Source organism: Sceloporus occidentalis, unplaced genomic scaffold (assembly GCF_023333645.1).
Source record: "Sceloporus occidentalis isolate IW3139 unplaced genomic scaffold, rSceOcc1.0.p SCAF_69, whole genome shotgun sequence".
In the NCBI taxonomy this organism is placed as follows: Eukaryota; Metazoa; Chordata; class Lepidosauria; order Squamata; family Phrynosomatidae; genus Sceloporus; species Sceloporus occidentalis.
The window spans coordinates 1,208,117-1,214,116 of record NW_028317049.1 but is presented as its reverse complement, the minus strand read 5'-3'; positions in this window follow the sequence as shown (position 1 = coordinate 1,214,116).

Sequence of the window (6,000 nt, the reverse complement as noted above, 5' to 3'; positions counted from 1 at the left end):
TGAGAGAGTGTGACTTGCCAAGGGTCACCTAAGTCCAAAACACACTGCAGCAATAATCCAATCTGAGACAGCTTTAACTGCCCAGGCTCAGTGCTAGGGAATTCTGGGAAATGTAGTTTTGTGAGACATTGAGCCTTCTCTGTCAGAGAGCTCTGGGGCCACAAAAAACTCCATTTCCCAGGATTCCCTAGCACTGGGACAGGGCAATTAAAGCGCTCTCAAAATGGACTATTGCTGCCGTGTGTTTTGGACCTTACTTGGCCTCAAACTGTCCATAGCCTGCAATGCATCTCCTAATTCTGTTGGCAGTCCCTCCCTCCCAACACTTTCTCATTTCCCCCCAAAACCAACACAAAGCTGGCAGATGGAAAGAGGTTTTAAAGCAGCATTTAAATCTGCCATATTTGTTTTTAAAAGACTAAATGTCCCAAATGCTATTATCAGTTTTGTAGCTATTATTACAGAAAGATGTAGAGTGCAAACTCCTCAAGTACCTTGATTTTCTGGAGTGAGATGTGCTTTTCCAAATGACTCACTGCGATGATCTCCGGTGGTCCAAGCAGCCAAACTGCGGCCCAATAATAATAATAATAATAATTATTATTATTATTATTATTATTATTATTATTATTATTTTATACCCCTCTCTTCAGCCAAAAGGCTATCAGAGTGGCTTACAAATTGTTAATTAGACATTTAGACATTATGGCTCTTAGCCCAGCAGACCCTTAAACTCCATAAATCATGCTGCATTAATCCAGTAAATTATAAGAGGACTTCCCTTGATCTACACTGGGACCAGTTAAGGAACCTTATTTCTCCTTCTTTACTGATCTTCCCAAGCATCAACTGAGCCAAAACACGTGTAAAAGGAGTGTCAAGTAGTAGATACTCCAAGGAGGTATTCATTATAAATAACAAAATATAACTGAAATATAAGTCATTCAAGATATTAAGAATCTTGCAGGTACAATACTTGTAAGTATATAATATTCAATTCCTACAAGCTATTAATAAAATAAATAAACCTAAGCGTCCAATTCTGAGACTGACTTCCAAGATCCGCTCTTTAACTCTCTCTCTTGATCTCCAACCGACACAATTCCCCCAACTGTCTCTTGGTCTCTCAGGCCTTATATCTCCTTCTCACGGAAGCTTCCAGAAGAACCTTCATCTTGCTCTCTGATTGGTCAAGAGAGCCTTCCATAGCAGTGATGTCATTCTGTGTTTGCATAAACCTCCCTTTACTGCCTGAAGAAGACCTCCATTGACTGGAGCCCAGTCATTACACTTTCCCAAGGCAAGGCTTGCACCTATTTCCCAATGTTGTTCTTGGGGTCTGCCTTCCAGTTGTTTCCAGGTCTTATGGTGACCTTATGGGAGTCTCTGAAGGGGTTTTCTTGGCAGGTTCCTTCAGAGTGGGTTTCCCATGGCCATCCTCTGAGGCTGAGAGAGTGTGACTTTTCCAAGGCTTCAGTTCTTTTGGAAGTCTTTTTGCTTTATCTTCTAGAAGGCAGCTGAAGTGTTGCTTCTTGCTCTGAAGAATGAGAGGAACCTTCTGGCATCCAAAAGGATGACATTCTCTGGAGTTATGTCTGATAATATGTATATATAGGATTGCAATACCTGTTCATTTCTCAAAAGATTTATAGTGCATCTCATATCATAGAATCTCATAGATATGTCCCTTAATAGCAGTTAACCAAATTAAACGGTATATAAAACAAAAACATGAAACAAGCTGGACAAGGCAACTGTTACATGGATTTATAATTGGTTGACTGGCCAAACCCAAAGGATATTCAACAGTGGCTCCTTTTCATCCTGGAGAGAAGTGACCAGTGGGGTGTCCAGTGGGGTTCTGTCCAGGGCCCAGTGCTATTCAACATCTTTATCAAGGACTTGGATGACAGAATTGGGGGCATACTTATCAAATTTGCAGATGAAATTAGGAGGAGTAGCTAATACCCCAGAGGACAGGATCAAAATTCAAAATGACTTCAATAGACTCGAAAGCTGGGCCAAAGCAAACAAAATGAAATTCGAGATGGAGAAATGTAACGTATTACATTAAGGGTGGAAAAATGAAATGCACAGATATAGGATTATGGGGGACACCTGGCTGAATGAAACTATGTGTGAAAGGGATCTAGGAGTCTAAGTAGACCACAAGTTGAACATGAGTCAACAGTGTGATGCAGCAGCTAACAAGGAAATTCAATTTTAGCCTGCATCAATAGAAGTATAGTGTCTAGATGAAGGGAAGTAATCGTCCCATTCTATTCTACTCTGGTCAGGCCCCACCTGGAATATTGTGTCCAGTTCTGGGCCCCACAATTCAAAAAAGGATGTTGAGAAACTGGAGTGTGTCCAAAGGAGTCCGACTGAAATGGTGAAGGGTCTGGAAACCATATCCTATGAGGAATGACTTAGGGAACTGTGGATGTTTAGCTTGGAGAAGTGAAGGTTAAGAGGTGATATGACAGCCCTGTTTAAATATTTGAAGGGATGCCATATTGTGCAGGGAGCAAGCTTGTTTTCTGCTGCTCCAGAGAACAAGAACCGGAGGAATGGATGCAAGCTCCAGGAAAAGAGATTCCACCTCAACATTAGGAGGGACATTGGGACACACTCCTTCCTCAGAGTGTATTGGAGTCTCATTCCTTGGAGGTTTTTAAATAGGGGTTGGAAGGCCATCTCTCACTATGCTTTGATTGAGAGTTCCTCCATGGCAGGGGGGACTGGATGGCCCCAGTGGTCTCTTCCAACTCTATGATTCTCTAATTCTCTGATTCTGAGATTACAATGGGACAGTCTCAATGCTTAAGGTAAGGAGCAGCAACCTGAAGTAGTCACAATAGCGCCATCTGAATACTTCAGGCAAGGTGCATCAGCCTGAAATCAAAATGGGCCGACTCAATGCATGAGGGTAGGAGCATCAGCCTTAGGTCACAACGGGCCATTCTCAATCCTTCAGAGAAGGTGCTTCAGGCTGAAGTCACAATGGGCCAGTCTCAATCCTTCAGGTAAAGAGCACCAGCCTCAACTCATAATAGTCCTATCTAAATCTTTAAGGCAAGAAGCTTGAGATCACAATGGGCCAGTCTCAATGCTTCAGGGAAGGAGCACCAGTCTGAAGTGACCATAGTCCCAGCTAAATCCTTCAGGAAAGGAGGATCAGCCTGAGATCACAACGGGCCAGTCTCAGTCCTTCAGGCAAGGAGCATCAGCCTGAGATCTCAATGGGACACTATCAATGCTTCAGGGAATGAGCAGCAGACTGAAGTCACAATGGCCCAGTCTCAGTCCTTCAGGCAAGGAGCATTACCCTGAGATCTCAATGGGACACTATCAATGCTTCAGGGAAGGAGCAGCTGACTGAAGTCACAATGGCCCAGTCTCAGTCCTTCAGGCAAGGAGCATTACCCTGAGATCTCAATGGGACACTATCAATGCTTCAGGGAAGGAGCAGCAGACTGAAGTCACAATGGCCCAGTCTCAGTCCTTCAGGCAAGGAGCATTACCCTGAGATCTCAATGGGACACTATCAATGCTTCAGGGAAGGAGCAGCAGACTGAAGTCACAATGGCCCAGTCTCAGTCCTTCAGGCAAGGAGCATTACCCTGAGATCTCAATGGGACACTATCAATGCTTCAGGGAAGGAGCAGCAGACTGAAGTCACAATGGCCCAGTCTCAGTCCTTCAGGCAAGGAGCATTACCCTTGCACAATGTCACAATGGGCCAGTCTTAAAATGGCCACTGAACCACGAAATGGCTGCCAGAACACAAAATGGCCGCCTCAACCTTAGTGCTTCACAGTTGGCAGTTTGAGGCCTTCAGGAAACCCATAATGGAGGATGTAAGGTCCCTAAAGTCAGAAGTGACCCCAAACAGGATTTCCCAACCTTAACAATACCTAAAGGTTTTCCTGATGCTCTAATATAGAGACTCCTGAGATAGTCAGTATTCGCAAGCAAAGGAGGGCCAAGAGAGCCCTGGAGAGCCTTGCCTTGGGGTGGCTCTGGATCTCTGATGCCAAAGAAACTACAAATCCCAGGATTCCACAGGATGGAGCAAGGAGAGTTAACACAGTTTTGAAGTGAAATATTTCTGCAGTGCAGATACAGCCTGAGCTGGTTGTAAAAGGGTACAAGCACCCAAGTCTGGTTTTTACCCTCTTAATAATGGTTTTGCTTTCAAAAAATAAGCACTTTGTTTTTCTGTCTAATCCTTATTTTTGTTGTTCTTTGTTTGTTTCTATATTTGTTTGTTTCATTCTTGGTAATATGAGATGGTCTGGTTTGTCAACTTCCTTCATCCATAAAAATCTCTTAATAAGAAAACTGAAGAGATTTTTAAAACCTCCCAAAGGAGCCACTTTTGGCCTTTTTGGGGGACAAGCCTCCTCTTGGAAGCCAAAGCCCAGTGTTTGTGAAGAATAAGAATAAGGCTTGTATTAAAACTATCCTCCCATTTCTGATCCCTTTTAAAACCAATGTTCCCCAGAAGGAGCAGAGCTTTGTATAAGAAAAGACACACAAAGAGCCACACTTCCTTCCTTTTGGCCCAAGGAGCCTGGCCTCCTTCTGACTCTGGAGCCTCAGGAGAGAAAGAGAAGCCTCTGTTCAACTGAGACCTCAGAGAAGGTTCTGGAACATTATTCCCCACAGTCACAACCAAAACACAAAATGGCTGCCAGAAAACAAGGAGGCAGGGACTGAGATTCTAGCCAATCAGGGCCAGGGATGGTGGGAGGGACTGGGATTCCAGCCAATCAGGGCCAGGGATGGTGGGAGGGACTGGGATTGCAGCCAATCAGGGCCAGGGAGGGACTGGGATTCCAGCCAATTAGGGCCAGGGATGGTGAGAGGGACTGGGATTCCAGCCAATCAGGGCCATGGAGGGACTGGGATTCCAGCCAATCAGGGCCAGGGATGATGAGAGGGATTGGGATTCCAGCCAATCAGGACCAGGGGTGGGAGGAAGGACTGGGATTCCAGCCAATCAGGGCCAGGGATGATGAGAGGGATTGGGATTCCAGCCAATCAGGACCAGGGGTGGGGGGAAGGACTGGGATTCCAGCCAATCAGGGCCAGGGGTGGGGGGAAGGACTGGGATTCCAGCCAATCAGGGCCAGGGATGATGAGAGGGATTGGGATTCCAGCCAATCAGGACCAGGGGTGGGGGGAAGGACTGGGATTCCAGCCAATCAGGGCCAGGGATGGTGGGAGGGATTGGGATTCCAGCCAATCAGGGCCAGGGATGGTGGGGACTTCAGCCAATGGCAGCCCCTCATAGTGTTCTCAGGAGGCAATCAAGTGTAAAAGACATGTCATAAAAACATCACAAACTATAAAAATTCCAATTACAGTAATTGCAGGGCAGGGCAGTTATGCTGTTATGACCGGAAGTCAACATATACACAATTATAATTATATATACATGCTGATGTGGACCAGAACCCGGGGGGTGCATACATGCACATCCATGTGCATGCATATGTACTTGCATATTTCTCTATGCATTTCCTTATGTTTACATTGTACGCCAGTGGAAGAGTATATATAAGTGTGTATATATATATGTGTGTGTGTGTGTGTGTGTATACATCATCCAACATATATGTGCACATGTGCTTGCCTCTCTCTCTATATATATATATATGTGTGTGTGTGTGTGTGTGTGTGTGTGTGTGTTTAAATACATGTGCATACACATGCACACATTCAGACAGGTATCTATGAGTATGTATAGATGTATCTATGGGTATTGTATGCAAGATCTATAGACTTTAAACATTCCATATGTGTGTGTGTGTGTGTGTAGGCTCTTAAAAGTATAAGTCTGAGTGCACTTAGAGATGCATCCACACATACACATATATACACATATATACATATATGTATCTGCACAAACACACATGCCACATCCATCTGTTGTTGTCCATTGTTCTGGTCCGTTGTTCCAGGTGATGCTGGAGAAGAGGCCCTGCCTCCAAC